Consider the following 16,157-nt stretch of genomic DNA (forward strand, 5'->3'; position numbering starts at 1 on the left):
AAAACCGAAGCTTTCCTCTCCTAGTAATTGTGTGTGCCGTGTGTTTTTTGAGAGAAAAGAGTTTGAGGGATTTAGGGGAGTGAGGCATGTTATTTGATTGTTATGGGGTGGGGTTTCGCTTAATTATACTAATTAAATTGTGTGTGCAAGCTTAGGGCCCATTAGTATGGTATAATAAGTCCATTAAGCCAATTGTGCATTTAAAATTATTCCGTTTAGGTAGTTCATGAAATTATTAGTTGGGTTGTCAGAACGATCGTATTTCCATTTTCAGCCCTCGATCTCCGTTCCTCGATCGCAACTCGAATAACCTCTAAAAATACATTTTAATGCATTTAAGTTGAAAACTACTAAAACATCATATAAATATATCAACATAATCAATTTAGCAATTGAAATTAATTAATTAACTATTTTCCATATTCCCTAGATTTGCATGCAGTTGGATTACGTTGTCTTAATTTTTAACTTTAAAATTCCTCTCTCCCTTAAATAAAATTTCGTCCTCGAACTTAGAACTTACTGAATAGCTCTGGATAGCGACTCCTCAAGTCCCTCTCGGTTTTCCAAGTAGCTTCTTCTTCTGATTGATTCAGCTACTTGACCTTGACCATTGAAATGACTTTGTTTCGAAGTCTTCTTTCTTGCCTTCCCAAGATTTGGAGAGGTCTTTCTTCGTAAGTCATATTTGGAGTTAATTGCAGAGGTTCATGATTTAGTACATGTGAAGGGTTCGACATGAACTTTCACAGCATCGAAATATGAAACACATTATGTACTCCAGATAGCATTCAATGCCACTTTATAGGCTAATGTTCCAATACTCTCCAAAATCTCAAATGGCCCTATGAATCTTGGACTAAGTTTGTCTTTCTTGCTAAAATGCACAACACCCTTCATAAGTGCTATTTTTACAAATATGTGGTCTCCCACTACAAACTCTAGCTCTCTACGTCGCTTGTCGGCATAACTCTTCTATCGGCTTTGTGCAGTCTTCATTCTCTCTCAAATTTTGACTACTAGCTCGGCAGTCTCTTCTATCAAGTCCGGACCAATTTCCCTTCTTTATCCAACCTCGTCCCAATTAATAGGAGATCTACATTTCCTTCCATAAAGTGTGAATGATCGTGTGCTGAGCTCCTTGAGGTGCTTCAAACAAAATATTCTCCAGGAGCTGCAATAGCTCGTGTTCTAAGAATGTATACACCGATGAATTAGATCAAGTTTGGTATTAAACCAAGCGAAAATCACTCGAAATAATCATTCGTTAAGAAACACTGATATATTTTATATCATGTGTAACTGAATAACTGAAAAGCAAAGGATCAGTTCTGTAATATATCAGTTACCTCGAACTGATCAAATCAGTTTGAAAACAATAGTTAAACAATTAAATACACATGATATGTTTATGGATGTTCGGAGACTTCAACTGCTCTTACGTCACTCCTTCTACCACCTCAGGTAGGATCCACTAGAAGACTTTGATTAATTACAACAAGTGTAATAACCCACCCAGCTTAGGACTTACCCACTGCCTAACTGAACTCCAGACTAGGCTGAAGGCAGCACCTTCCAGTCAACACTTATTTAATGTCTGTGTGTCAAAGACTACATACACAAGTTTATTGTTTTTGTGCACTATAGTTGAGTGGTTGTGTGTGTGCGTGTGTGAGAACTGAACAACGAATGAACCACGAAGGTGTTCTCACACACTGAGGAAAGTAAGCTTCTAAACTGAGCTGATAACACGTTAAAGTACTCCCTCTGGGCTGATTGCTTCTTCAAAGCTGATAAGCATTATGTGTGCCCTTATTTGTATCCTCACACACTCTATATGCATCTCTTCTTTGCTGATGGTCTTGATCTTGTATTTATAGAGGCATTGAGACCGTACTCCAAGACTCATCACATGTGATCATTACAGCTTGAATGCGTTCCTTGATATATGTGTCTTGAATTTTCTGACATGTCTGCAGGAATCTCTCGGCTTTAATCTTAGCTGCAACGTCCATTATTGTACCTTTGATCGTACATATGCTTTTGTATCTTTGTCCGTAGCTGGAATCCACTTAGACAAGCTTGTCTAGATCTGCAACTGATTGATTCCTAACTGATGTTCCTAACTGGTCATCTGAACTGAGCTTCAGTTGGGCTGGTGAAATCAGTTGACTCGTCAATTGAACTGATTTCACTCTTTCAGTTGAACTGGTCAGCTAGGTTCTTCATCAGCTGGCCGAGATTCTGAAGGTCTTCTGCTCAACCCCGAATAAGCTGGGCAATCAGTTAAACTGTTCTTTGAAGTGTCAGTTGAGCTGATTCGGTTTGGTCGGTCAGTTGACACTTTCAGTTAGCATCTCGATAGCTTCAGTTTTGGCTTGATAACTGATTTGTTCAAATCCTGATCAGTTCTAGTATCTGCGCACTTAGGTAAAATCATTAGAAACAAAATAATAAGTTTTGTTAACATCAAAATCAAGAATGCAAACATGAAATTTTCCAACAAAGTGCCTTGAAGGGAGCCATCCCAATAGATGATTGATAGATATTATTCTAGGTGAACTCCACTAGAGGTATTGCATTTTAATCACGAATTAAATCAAACTTTAATATAAAATTTCCAAATTAAAAACTTACACTTTTTTATTTAATTATCTCTCGTGGACCATGACTCGATCCCCGTTGAGCCATGTTTCTAATTTTAGTTCATAGAAAACCCTAAGTTCTCGAACCAACCCTACCCTCGAGCCATCTTCGTTTTTCACCAAGCCATGCTCAAACCATCTTGAGCCAACTTCGAACCAGCCCCTCTAGGAACCCTCTTGGACCCTTATAACCCTTAGGACTTGACCTCAAGCTCGAACCGAAGCCACAAATCAGAAGCAACAACCGACCGAGAACCATGTTGCACTAGGACTCTATGTTTTCACGCCTAGGACTCTAGCCACTGAACCAGCCCCAAGCCCAGACCATTGTGCACCCTCTTAGGACCCTAAGGACCTAACCTAGCCCAGCCCGAAGCCCCCTGGCCGAGCCCTGTCTTCCCTACACGACTGCTTCATGAGCGTTCCCCTACGCGTTGGCTCTCGCTAGGACTCCTCCCCAGCCGTTCCTCTCGAGTCCTAGCATGGCTAGGACTCCTTACATAACCCATACATGACCCTAGCCCAGCCCTGGTCTAGCCAAGGCCAAGACATGTAGGGATTTCCTTGAACCCGAGCCCTTGATCAACAAAACACAAGTTTTCGGTTCCAGCTTGTTTGTTCTTCGTGTGTGGCGTGTTTGTGCATCCTACAACCCCTTAAAGACGTGTAAAAATAACACAAGTTCAACCCCTAATCATGGAAGCCTCTTATGTACATAAAATTCATGATTTTTGGATCAACAACATGCTTTTAAAACTAATGTTTGATACATAAACAAAAATAAATAAAAACATCACTTTTTTTCGATACAAAACATAATTAAATACATATTATGGTGTGATGATGAGTAAAGAAAAGAATATGGCGTGCCTTTGCGTAATTTACGCACGTATAAACCTTGACGATTGCGAAGAACAACGACGAACGACCTTGGTTTGAATTTTCTTGACAAAACCGAAGCTTTCCTCTCCTAGTAATTGTGTGTGCCATGTGTTGCTTGAGAGAAAAGAGTTTGAGGATTTTAGGGGAGTGAGGCGTGTGATTTAATTGTTATGGGGTGGGTTTTAGCTTAATTATAATAATTAAATTGTGTGTGCAAGCTTAGGGCCCATTAGCATGGTATAATAGGCCCATTAAGTCAATTGTGCATTTAAAAATTATTCCGTTTAGGTAGTTCGTCAAATTATTAGCCGGGTTGTCAAAACCCTCGTATTTTTGATGAAAATCGTATACCGATAAAAATTACGTTCCAGCGTATAAAATCACCTCAAAACTCTTTATTTTCGAAATTAAGAGAAAGCATCACCTTTATTTTAAATAATTAAAGACAATTATTTAATAAAAACATTTTCCATTTTTCAGTTCTCAGTCTCCGTTCCTCGATCGCAACTCGAATAACCTTTAAAAATAAACTTTAATGCATTCAAGTAGAAAACTACTAAAACATCATTTAAAATATCATCATAATCAATTTAGCAATTGAAATCAATTAATTAACTATTTTTCATATTCTCAAGATTTGCATGCAGTTGGATTACGTCGTCTTAATTTTGGACCTTACATAATAGGTTGCATGCTCTACCTGAGATGGATTTAGGAGATGACATTGAAAATTTATTGGGATAGAAATGCAATTTTGAGAACGATTTTAGGATCTTAGTGGCGATTCACTGAGAGAGGTTGTTATGAAGGAAGCTCATAACACTCCGTATTCCATTCATTCTAAAATTATGAAGATGTACAAGGGCCTGCAACAATTGTATTAGTGGCCAGGTATGAACCGAGATATCTTGCGTTTTGTGCCCGAATGTTGGACATGCTAGCAAGTGAGCTAGAACATTAGAATACACAGCGAAAGCATGATAGAATGCAAAAATTAAGCCAATCAGATTAAGTATGAGATGAATGAGAGAGCCTAAGCTTTTAAATAATCAAGACAAAATTTCGAGGACGAAATTCTATTTAAGGTGGGGTGTGTTGGGGGGGGGGGGGGTGGATTGTAACTCCCTAAATAACCCGAACACACTAACCACATGCATGCATGAAAATTGTTTGAATTTACTTAAAGGTGTGGTCTAGAAGCATGTTTAAGTATTTGCATGATTTAAGGATTATTTAATCGAATGTTATGAATGTGAACTGTCTGTAGTCGAATACGTGATGTACGACAAAGGCGAGAAAACCGAGGGCGATTTTTATAATGTTTCTACTTTTAGGAAGTTATAAATAGAAACTTTTTATTTAGTAAATCTAAATTACGAAAACGACTATCTATTTATAGTAAGGGATGAACATAATCGGCAACGAACATTTATGAAGAAAATGAGTAGTTTCGGGCGTGCGATACTAAAAACGAGTGGCACCAAATATTTTTAAATATTGTTGGGAATTTTTAGTTGGATTAATTATGTATTTAATTAACACCTTAATGAGCCTATTTTGTTGGTGATTAATTAATTAATTATAGGGCCCATTATGAAAATTTAAGCCAACTTAACAACTTAATGATTTGTAAATTAAATAACCCTAACCACCCACCCCATAAACTAACGCCTCCCACACACAATTTCAGCACACATACACACACTAGGAGTCTAGAGTGGCCCAATTCTTTAGCAAATGAAGGAGAAGATTTGAGTTCCGTTCGTCTCTCGTCGCGCAAGGAATGTTTTCAAACCATTTTCCATGCACCATTCAATCCATCTTATTTCATGTATGCTGATTTTGTGTGAAAAGTTACAAGAGTGATTGTTTTTAATCTCATGCATGTAAATCTCTCGTTTCCAATAAGAATTTGTTAACATTTGTGAATTGTTGAGGGAAGGATGCAAACCGAGGGTTTCAAGAGCTGGTCTAGATGTTTAGGAAGAGAATTGAAGGGGACAAAAGGTAAATCAAGAGCCGCAAAGGGCTATCCAATTCTGTATGTCCAAAAGGAGCAGGCCGAGAGGGGAGAAGGGCGTGGCTTGGGCCTCAACGGTCAAGGGGGCTGCATGGTGCCTTAGCCATGGTGTGGAGGTTTTGTTTAAGGTCCTAGGTAAGTCTTGGTGGGGTTCGGATGGGGCCTGGACGAGCTGCTGAAACCCAGTAGCCTTGACTTCATTGGACACGCTTGGGGGCTGTTTTCGAGCGTGGGGGTTATGTGGAATATGGGATTGGTTTAAGGGCTGGTTCATGGGCTAGGGATGTGCCTTATGGGCCTGGTGAGGGGCTGGTGTGAGCCAAAATTCCAGCCATGGGATGGGACTGCATCTGGTGCACGAGGAAGCCAAGGTGAGCGTGAGGACGCGTTTTGTGGGTTGCTGATGCGTGATCTTTAGGGCCTTGAGCGTCGAGTTTGTGTCAAAAGATGACTGACCATGGTCTTAGTTAGTGTCTACGGAAGGGGTCTAGGGCCTGGTTCGAGGTCGTTTCGAGCCGTGGTCCATTCGGGGTCCTAAATTGCCCGAACGTTTCAAAATAGGAGCGAAGTGAGCCTAGGTTAAATTTTAAATCCTTGTTTTGGTTTTGGCTTGGGCTTGGGGACTTCCAGCAACTTATATTGAGTCTTAGGATGTTAGTAAAGGTCTGGTCTCGAGTTGGTTCAAGTCAGAAGTGTAGTTTGGTCATTTGTTTAATCGAAAACATGAAAACGATGGTAAACGAGCCATTCGGTAAGCGAATTGAGTGGTTTTTTTAAACGTAGCACCTAAGTTTCGAATTCCAGCAAGCTACTGGATATTTTTTGGTTTTTTAAAGTTTTGATATCGAGTCGTCTCCTTGAGTCCAATTTGCGTTTAATATTATTTTTAGAAATTTTAAAGTGTAATAATGATTTATGCTAATTTTATAAGTTTTAACATACTTTGCACGTATATGCTATTTTTAGCAATCTCGATGTATATGAATGATATAAAGCATCTTTTTGGGAATTTTTAAAGAATATGAAAAGTTATGAATGTTTTATGAAATGATAAAGTAAAGGAAAATATTTTTGAGAAATGTGAATTGATTGTGACAAAAAAGTAGTAAGAGATCCGTTGAAAACGGAAACGGTGAACTTGCAAGGAAAAGAGAGTGAACTGTCAAAAATGGGGCGGGAATCTAAATGATAATGGATACGTTGAAAATGAGAACGGTGAAGTTATTTTTATGATAGTCGGTCGGATCATCGAAAAAGTGGGCGTTGAACCCGGCAGCCTAGTACTATGGTTTATAAATTGATCAATCGAATGAATGATGTCACTTTCAAGGATCGAACATCACCAAAAAAAGATAATTTTAAATGGAAATGTTCATATCTGTGTATGGTTTAAAAAGTTTCATATTTTGAAGGTTTCATGATTGCATAGAAAAATCTATTTTTAGTAAGAGTAATTTTTATGCATGTTAATGTATATTTACGTACTTGCTATATGTGAGGTTTGAGCATGTCGAGTCATTAGACTCACTAGGTTTGAATGGTTGCAGGTAATGACAATGTTAAGTCGTGAGGTACGGGCTATCGAGTCATCTGGGAGGCGCAGTGCATAACCAAGGACCTAGAAATTTCTCATATGTTAAAGTTTGTTTGACGATTTATGGATTATCTCTTTTATTTATAGACTCTTAGGATGCTAGAATTTATATAGTTAAATTTTAGACTTTTATCGCTTGTTTTACTTATTCCGTACAAATGATTATGGATGACATGGAGTTTTGTTTATTTGACTATTTATGTTAGTTTATTTATGATTAATTAATTATGCATGGTGAAAAAAAAACTAGTGTGAACTAAATGAATTTAGAATCATGGTCGTTTCAAGTAAGGTCCAGGAATTCAATTTACGTAATTCGAATGCGTGCAATCTAGGATTTTATTTAAATGATGTATTTATTTCTTTTTATGCATTTAATGCATAAATTATTGCATGATAGGATTCATTTTACGATTATTTTTAAATGTCATGCATTAGGATTTCTAGATACATTTCGCGCTCGATCGAAGAACGGAGACCGGAGAATTTTCAGGAAAATTATTTTAATTACATATTTAAAATTTTAATTATTAATATAAGGTGTTTTAAGTGTATTTTTCAAAAATTTGACTTTGTCAGATATTTTTACCTGCCGGAGTATATTTTTAATTGGTACGTAAATTTTATTGAATCGGGGGACTTTTTGAGGGCTAGGGAAACATTTTCAAAAACTTACCTAAAAAAAATATTTTTCGGGAGTGTGTTTGGGCTTGATGGGCCTATTTTTAATCTTTGTGGGCTTAAGATTCTTTTTATAATTAAATAAGGGCCCATTTGTGCGGTGTTTTCTATTTAATTATGCCTTTAGCCTACCCTTAACCTAAACCCAAAGTGAACAGACATCCACCTCATTAGTGCAGCAGCTTTTTCACGAGAGAAAACCTGCAGCAGCTTCAAGCTTTCGAAATTATTCAAGCAAGCCTCCTTCCCCGCTATTCTGGTGCCTCCCCGACGTGCAATCTCCTAGTTTTCGAGCATAATTCATCAAGGCATGCCACGTACTTCTATTTCTGCATCTTACATGCTATATGTATGTTGTTATGTGTTCATTTTTATGAGGATTTCTCGATCCAACGCATAGCATGGAGATTTTTCGGTTTTGGGTTAAATTCATGCATCTTTTTTGTCCACCACTCACGTTTCTTGTATGATTGCAAGGGGCTGCTGTTCTTGGTGCGTTTTAAGGGATGTGTAGGGTTTTAAGATCGTGTCATACAGCTGGTGTCGATTCATGGTGGAGATAAGTAGCGAGCCGTGCGATTCATGGTTGAGGTGCGATCGTTTTTGGTGTAGTCTAGTGTTTGAGTGTGGCCGGTGGCGTGAAGAACCATTCAAAGCCATGGAGCAGACCCTGGTGGGTCCGAGCCATGGCCTAGGGTGGTTTCACGTTGCTGGTCCTGGCTTAAGATTAGCTTGAGGTCACGTTGTCGAGGGAGTGCCGGGGGTGAGAGCTTAGGGTGTTTCTTCGGCTGCTGGCGGGTTGCCGCTTATTGGAGGCTGTGAACTGAGGTTAGAGTGGTCCCGTAGGGTCCTAAGGAGAGCTAGGTAGTGATGGTTCAAGGTTGGTCCGAGCCGATAGAGCCTAGGGTCGAAAATTCTTAAGTTTGGTGGTTTAGGGTTTTCGATGTGTCAAGGTGAGTAAATTTCAGCAGCTAGTGGCTTGGTGTTCGAAGGGTTTAAAGGGCTGGTCTAGGTGTTTTAAGGGCCTTTAAGAATGGGAAAATTTTGCTAAGTTTCGGGTCGATTCGAATTTAAACCGGGACCCCGGTCCAAGTTTTAAAACGAATAGATTAACTTTTAAAAGGGCTCGAGTTTGCGGCTAAGAAAAAATTTTAAATATGTTTTGGGATGATTTAAGGAGTTTGGTAAGCTTCGAGTCAAAATTTAGAGCTCCATGGGTAAAATGGTCATTTTGGGTTTCGAGGGGCCAAATGGTCGTTTTGCACCCGAATTCAAATTTTTGTCCTGTCAGCGCCCTGAGCACATTTTATCATGTTTTTAAATGTTTATGCATAATGATCATGATTTTTATGAATTTATGAAATGTACGTTGCATGCTTGATTTTAAGGAAAATTTACGCATGTGCCTGATTTTGATAAGTGATGAAAATGATGATTTTTGGAAGGATGAGAATTAGTTGTGGCTATCGAAATATATGTAAATACTTAAGATGTATATGTAAATGCCGATGATAAGACCTAGGCACAGTGGATGAGTAATACTGTCGCTGATGTCCGACAGTCGCCGGGTACCGCAGTTCTATGTACGATGGATTCATCGTAAATGATGAATGATTTACGACAATCACGGTTAATGAACTGAATTAACCAAAGGAAATGATGTATAATGATGAATGATTATAATGATGAAATGTTTTGAAATGTAATAATTTCATATGGCACAATATGCATTTAAGCTTTTTAAGTGCATCAAAGGCGTGTTGATTGTAGTATATTTTCACTACTGTGTGCTAGGTATATGTACTTATTATTTCTGGTACAGGTGTGTTAATTCTTTACACTCACTAGGCATGTGTGATGCAGGTGAGCATGTTTTTGAGGGGACTGGAGGTGCAGAACTCTTAGTCGGAGGACTGGATGTGCGTGCACGACCCGAGGACCACATTTATTCCGCAAATGATGTTTTTATGGGTTTTGAGAGAGTATGAGCATTTTATACACTGGGTTTTATACACTGTTGAATTTTAGGATTTTTATTCGTTTATGTTTTCGCATATTTTGTTGGATGGGCTTGGTCATTTTAAACTGCTCTAATTCTACTGTCTAATATTCACGATTATTTTTAACGGATATTTTTTTCAGTAGAGTTTCATGCATGCAAAATATTTAAATGAGATTTCGAAATGTAAGCTTTAAAAAAAATATTTTCTGCATTTTAAATAAATAGATGTTTCAGTTGGTATCAGAGTGAAACATCTACTACTCGTTTCCTTAAAAAGTACTAGAATTTTTTTTACTCTCGTCTGAATCGGTCGGAATACTCATATACATACATAAAATATTTTTGACACCATTTTAAAAATAAAACAACAACTGTATTTGAAAAATCAAGGAAATAATTTAAATCATAGAATCATCAATTGTTTGCAAATCCTAACTTAGCAAAATTGCTAAACTAACAACCTCTCAAAAATCACTCAAAATCATAACGAAAGTCATGAAAATATCTTTTACATAAACTTAAAAATCATAAATCATAACTAGTGCGGAAAACTAGTGCTGATCCTTGGGTTTTGTGAATCTTTAATCCAGTCAGATCAACCATCAAGAACTCCATTATCATTATTATCATAATCACCTGCATCAATCACACCTAGTAAGTATAAAGATCCAGCAAACTATATTCTTGATAACAAGTACTGAAAGGGGATCGGTTACGGTGCCCGGTTACGCAACGAAAGTTCGAAAAATGTTTTTCAAAAAAAAAACAAAAACCGAGCACCTCACAATATGTGTGAAAAATACAATAAAACACAAAATAAAATTCATAGTGTGTTTAGAGAATTACAAATCAATCACAAGGATTGATGTTTTGGCTCCAACCAAGTTGTAAACAACTTCGCTCTTGAAGCTAGACAATCTACAAGCTTCCAGCACGACTTCTTGCTCAAAATGGACTCCTTTATTCAAAATTAAGTCCACCACTAACAAGCTAAATCCACTCTAATTTTGCACTAGAAAAATTAGAGCATTTTTCATTGAGAAGACTAAGCTTTCCTCAAAAATTGAAGAATTTTCGGCCATGAGGTATGCAAGGAGGAGAGAAGAAGATTTTCTTGGTGCTTGAAAAAGTGATTAAATGCATGAGCATGCCATGCATTATTTTATGAAAAAGTTGCCTCCAACCTTTCACCTCCCTTGCATGCTTTTTTACTTGGGCTTGTAACAATTACAAGGCCCATGGACTTTTAGTTAAATGTCTCAAATACATTTGAGACCATTTAAACTTTACTTGATTTTACTCAAGCCCACTAGTTTAATAATTATTTCTAATTGAGCTCTATAAAGCCCAATGTTATTCATTAATTCCATACTTGAATTAATTTAATTATTTGGACTCTACTAGGCCCACTAGTGTTTAATTAATTCAACACTTGAATTAATTTAATTTAGTCCATAATAATGTTTATGAAAATCACAATTTTCAAATATATTATTTCCTTGGCCAACTTTTAATTTAGGAACACTTTCGAAATTAAAAGTTACATTCTCCTTATAGAAGTCATCCTATTATTTTTATTTGCGCTTATAAACTCCTTTATAAGCCGTTCAATATATTGAACTATTTTACTTCTCAACGGGATCTAGAAAGTTAGCACTTGTGTGATCCTCAATGGTTCAATGATACAACTAGCCGTGGGTTCACATCTCAATGTGATTCGGGACTAAACATGTCCTTATATGAGCACACTCCAGTTGCTCCATTTTTACTTATCAACTCCTTGATAATAAGAACGTCAGAACTCAAGTCTGATAGTACACAACCAATCATGTTAAACGCCTAGCAGCATCACATGATTCCACAGGTATCAAATGATAGTGTCTGCAAGAACCATTCAATTATGGTTAGCGTACAGTACGGTCCCTTCAACTCATATATCCTGACCGATTCGACAGCTATTGGTATATCGAGAGCTGTCAAAGAATCGATACTATTTGTCATGTCGTAGTTGCATCGATGGTGTAATATATGAAACCCCTTTGTTGGAACTTTTAAAGTTCGCAATCTTGATTTTGATGTTAACAAAACTTGTTATTGTGTTTCTAACATATTTACTCAAGTGTGAAGTTGCAAACACAAGAAGCAAGCTGAAGCCGAATTTTGCACAAACTGAATTTCTGGTGAGCTTTGGTATTTTGATGGTATCTCTCAACTGGATTATCCAAATGACAATCCACCAACTGGACTGATTAGAAAACTCAATTTGGAACAAATCGTATTTCACGTCAGTTGGGCAAAATCGGATGTTATCATGGTTTAACTGATCGCTCAATTACCAAACTGATCACACGAAAACAGCAATCAGTTGAGTTTGAGCAGCTACGGTATTTTGGTTATATCTCTCAGCTCGGTTATTGAAATGAAGCGATTTAGCTTGCGTTGGAAAGATAAGACGATGATGTACAAATCATCTTCAGAAGTCAAAGTCTGAATCAAAGCTTAAGATGCTGATAAATGACGATGAAGTTACTGGTTCTGCACAAACTGAAATCAGCTAGGCTGATTTCAGCACACCAGCTGAAACTGAGCCAACTGCTGACCAGCTGACCAACCAACTGAACTGAACCAGCTGCTGACCAGCTGAAACTGAACCAGACCTAGCTGAAGACCAGTTGAACCAGACCAGCTGAACTGAACCAGCTGAAACTGAACCAGACCAGCTGAAGACCAGTTGAACCAGTCCAACTGAACCAGTTGAACTGAACCAGACCAACTGAACCAGTTGAACTGATTGACCAGTTGAGTTGACCAGTTGACCAGAGTTGACCAGTCGAGAAAATGTCCAGCAAGATGAATTTGACCGTTGCAATTCCAGAAACAGCACAGAAACTTTCCAACGGTCATATTCCTGTGTCTAACGTATGTATCAGTGTTGGAGCCTATAAATACAACATATTGAAGATCAAACAATAGCTTTTGAAGTCGATTCAAAGCATGGGCAATTAGCATGAAGATATCAGCTAGTTGAGAGCACAAGCCCTTGTGTGAGGATACATTTGAGATATACACTGTAAATGATAAATTTCTCACACACAATCACTCACACATATACAAGAGAGTTGAACTTCAAAGATTAGTTGAGTGAGTCTTGCACAAAGACAATAAACTTGTGTATGTAGTCTTTCCATATGAGACATTAAACAATATGCTGATTGTGAGGTGATGGCTACAATCTTGAGTGCTAGGAGTTCTAGTTGGGTGCTGCCCTTCCGGAATGGGTTTGTACAAGTAGTTGTATAAATCAAACTCTTCTAGTGGATCCTTCCCAAGGGGAAGAAGGGGTGACGTAGGAGTGTTTGAAATCTCCGAACATCCATAAACAAATTCATGTCTATTTTTTTATTGCATTTTCTTATCATTTTCACTGTTTTTAAAGATGCATTGTCTAAACATTTTATGTGTTTTTCAAATATCAAAATATTGTATACCAAGTGTTTGATAAAATGCTTCAACTGAATATTTTTTACTCATTCAACTTGCATATATTTTAAATGGTTTACAAAATATTTATTCGGTTTCTACGAAGGATTATTTCGAGTATTTTCCGCTTGGTTTGAACACCAAACTCGATTTAATTCATCGGTGTTCAATATTTCAAGAACCGAGCTATTTTAGCTCAACGATTACCCCCCTAATCGATCCTAACACCCTTTCATAATTATCACTATATTCTGATCAAAGGTTTCAAACTACATACACATAGGATATCCTTACCCGAAGGTAAGCGGTGAATCCCCCGACTACAATGCATCGACTCCTATATGTTTCGACAAAACACCCAACTTTGCCACCTGATCATATGAGTCGGGAAACAAGTCAAAGTGCAATGTTTGCATATAAAGTCTCAATATTGTCCCGGGTCATATGGACTAATGGTATACAACCATAAACTAGGACGTTTCCACTCGATAAAGGAGAACCACTTGGAAAGTCCTATGTGGAGGGTTGTTCAGTGCACTCTACAAGGAGCCCCTATCTGCAAGTTCGGACATCACAATGTCCCCTACCAATGAAACATGGTACTCACATCGCAGATACTAGTCTCAAACTCGAGCGGCTTATATCCTTCTTAGCGGCGGCTGAATCGACTAGGAACTGTTTAGAATATACAGTATTGCAAATATGAGTTTCATGATACTCATCATATGAGCATCTCATATTCTTTCTACTATTTGTATATTCAAGGACTTTATCTATGCAACTAGCATGTGTATACAGATAAAGATGTGCCAAAATAATAATTTTAAATATTATTAAAATAAATATTGTTTATATATAGAATTTCATTGTGAACACTCGGCCAACACTTGGCTCGACGGGCACCTACTCTAACAATCTCCCACTTGCACTAAAGCCAACTACCCATATGCTTCAAACCCTTTGATTCGCAATGCTTCTCAAATAATGGTCCAGGTAAAGGCTTAGTTAGTGGATCAGAAACATTATCTTTGGAGCCGAGTTTGTCAATCGACACTTCTCCTCTTTCCACAATCTCTCGGAGGATGTGGTACTTTCTCAATACATGTTTGGATTTCTGATGAGACCTTGGCTCCTTTGCTTGAGCTATAGCTCCCATGTTGTCACAAAACACCGGGACAGGAGCAACTCCATTAGGAATGACGCCCAACTCTTGGACGAAATTCCTTATCCAAACAGCCTCCCTTGCTGCAGCTGATGCAGCAATATATTCCGCCTCAGTGGTGGAATTCGCAGTATTGTATTGCTTGGAACTCTTCCAAGAGACAGCAGCACCATTGAGCATGAATATGAACTCAGAGGTTGAGTTCGAGTCATCGATATCGCTTTGGAAGCTAGAGTCGGTATAGCTTTCCAATTTCAGTTCTCCACCCCCATAGACCAAGAACAACTTATTGGTCCTTCTCAAATACTTGAGGATGTCTTTCACAGCTTTCCAGTGTGGAAGACCAGGGTTCGACTGATATCTATTCACTACACTTGGTGCAAAAGCCACGTCAGGATGTGTAGATATCATCCCATACATGATGCTACCAATCGCAGATGCATACGAAATGCGTGTCATCGCCCCTATCTCTGCATCAGTCTTGGGAGACATAGACTTGGATAGGGACACACCATGACACATTGGTAGATGTCCTCTCTTGGACTCTTCCATCGAGAACCGCTTCACGATGGTATCAATATATGTAGACTGGGTGAGACCAAGCAATCTTCTTGATTTATCTCTATAGATTTGTATTCCCAATACAAAAGATGCTTCACCCAAGTCCTGCATCGAGAACTTACTCGCTAACCATATTTTAGTTGATTGCAACATTCCTATATCATTCCCAAAGAGTATAATGTCATCAACATAAAGCACCAGGAATGTCACAGCACTCCCATTGACCTTCTTATACACACAGGGTTCCTCAGGATTCTTATTAAAACCAAAATCTTTGATTGTACTATCAAATCTGAGGTTCCAACTTCTAGATGCCTGCATTAGACCATAAATAGATATCTGAAGTTTGCATACCATATGCTCACTTCCGATAGATATAAACCCTTCAGGTTGAGACATGTAAATCTCTTCCTTAATATCCCCATTAAGAAAGGCTATCTTGACATCCATCTGACATATCTCATAGTCATACCATGCAGCTATGGCTAGCAATATCCTTATAGACTTGAACATTGCAACTTGAGAAAAGGTTTTCTCAAAGTCAACTCCTTGTCTTTGACTATATCCTTTTGCCACCAATCGCGCCTTGAAAGTCAATACCTTCCCATCTGCCCCAAGTTTCCTCTTGTAAATCCATTTACACCCTATGGGAACAGTTCCCTCAGGTGGATCCACGAGATTCCACACTTGGTTCGAATGCATGAAATTCATCTCAGATTCCATTGCTTCAAGCCACTTGGGTGAATAGGCAACAGATAACGCTTCCTTGAAGGCCCTTGGATCACATCCATGGTTAGGCTCATCATGGCCCTCTTCAAGAAGCAGACCATATTTCATAGGTGGTCTCGAGACTCTCTCAGATCATCTAGGAGCTTGTATCTCCTCTCTTGGCTCTTCGGGTGTGGGTTCTTCAATTGTGGGTGTCTCTCGAACCTCTTCGAGTTCTATCATCTCCCCTTTTCTATCCAATAGAAATTCTTTTTCCAAAAAGATTGCATTCCTAGAAACAAACACCTTTATTTCTTGGGGATGATAGAAATAGTATCCAACTGAATTCCTTGGATATCCCACAAAGTAGCATAAAATGGATCGACTATCCAATTTATCTCCAACTGCCTGCTTCACATAAG

This window comes from Primulina tabacum, chromosome 14 (genome assembly GCF_025594145.1).
Source record: "Primulina tabacum isolate GXHZ01 chromosome 14, ASM2559414v2, whole genome shotgun sequence".
Lineage (NCBI taxonomy): Eukaryota > Viridiplantae > Streptophyta > Magnoliopsida > Lamiales > Gesneriaceae > Primulina > Primulina tabacum.